This window comes from Humulus lupulus, chromosome 5 (assembly GCF_963169125.1).
Source record: "Humulus lupulus chromosome 5, drHumLupu1.1, whole genome shotgun sequence".
In the NCBI taxonomy this organism is placed as follows: domain Eukaryota; kingdom Viridiplantae; phylum Streptophyta; class Magnoliopsida; order Rosales; family Cannabaceae; genus Humulus; species Humulus lupulus.
In genome coordinates, this window is record NC_084797.1 from 67,131,647 (window position 1) to 67,133,209 (window position 1,563).

Below are 1,563 nucleotides of genomic sequence, written 5' to 3' on the forward strand. Positions count from 1 at the left end.
AAACGGTTAATTTTCATTAAAATGAATGTTTAATGCATGGGGTCCCAAAAATAGGGTATAGGTGATAATTTACAATCTTTAAAAGATAATACAACCAAAAGCCACTCTAATGACAAAATACAAGTTTTAGGGCTCTGTCCCTATATGTGTGATATGGTTTCTGCCGTCTTTTCATGATATCTTGTTGTTGCCGCCCACATCGTCTTTTTCATGATATTGCCGTCTTTTCGGATTATCATATGAGGTTGGGTACCACATATGCTCAGTTGGGTTATCTGTAGTGATTTTTTATTGGATGCTCTCCCCCCCACAAGCAGAGCCCATCATGCCTCAATCTTTACTTCAAATTTAGATTAATCCTAACGATACCCAAAACGAGTTACGTGAAAAGGCAACATTCCTAATTTCTTCATATTATGCTGAAGCAAAGATATATCAAGATCATTATGTATGGGTAGAAATTGCACAACACCTAGCCTTCGAGAGAAATGGTAAAAATAATGTCAGCCGCGAAGATCTCATTGGGCTCATCGAAGCGCTCAAAGATCCAACGAATGAAGGGGGGGGGGGGAGGGGGGGAATTATACCTCAAAAGTAAGAAATTTTTGCTCAAGATCATCGCTATAATAAACCCTTAAAAATAGAATAGGAAGAGAAGAGAAGGAACGAGAAAAACTGAATTCCTCTATTTGATGTCGATTCATCCACACTTCCATTCCTTGTAGAGGAAGGCTAACTGCTTGTTGGCTGGGAGTTGTATGAGCGGTAACGTCCACGTACGAATCCATGAGAAGGGCGGTGGACATAAATGGCCTTGTTATACCTCACTCTCGTCTTCAATGGGGTCTACTCTTTTTTTTTTGGGAGAGTATGCCAATGTGATCTTAATGAGGTGCGGAGCTTTGCATTTGACATTCGTTGGGCTTCCCTCTTTGGGAGCCTGTGTCCTGGCGTTTTTGTGCAATAAACCCCTCCGGCCGAAGACTAGTGGTAGGTGGTCTCGCGTAGCTTTCAGAGAAGGGTAGCCTAGTGTGTAAGCATAGCAATGAACCGCGTCGAATCCTTAGATGACCTTTCTAAGATTAGGGGGGAGATCCTCAGTAGTGGTGACCCTTTCACTCTTCCATGGACTGATACATGTACCGAATGCTCATACGGGAAAGTTGACTCCTGGGTCTGGAACCTGGGGGGTTGCTCCGAGACATCCTTTCTTTCTCGTCCACTCAGGGGGGTGCGGACACACCTGTGCAGATTACAAGTGACGGTTACAAGAATGGCGGGGAAGTGAACAATACCCGATGACATTCAGGGATGGATGTAGACCCATCGAGCAAGGATAATCATTTTGGTCTTGGGAGAGGTTGCGACCATTCTCAAGAACCAAAAAGACTGAGTTGAGGGAAGCCTTATGAGTCACTAAAATGAATGCAGGAGGGCCCTTGATCTATCAATAGAGGGAGCAAAGGGCTGGCTTGCTCTCATCTAAGAGAAAAGGTAGCCCTTTGGGACCCTCTTTCTCTTAAATGAGAGTATTAAGCTTCAAAAACAAGAGTCACGCTCTTT

General features: G+C 43.8%; 1 pseudogene; it reads right to left on the bottom strand.

The window, feature by feature from the left end:
- Positions 1-634: 634 nt before the first annotated feature.
- Positions 635-1,305, bottom strand: LOC133779201 (uncharacterized; annotated as a pseudogene).
- Positions 1,306-1,563: the final 258 nt, after the last annotated feature.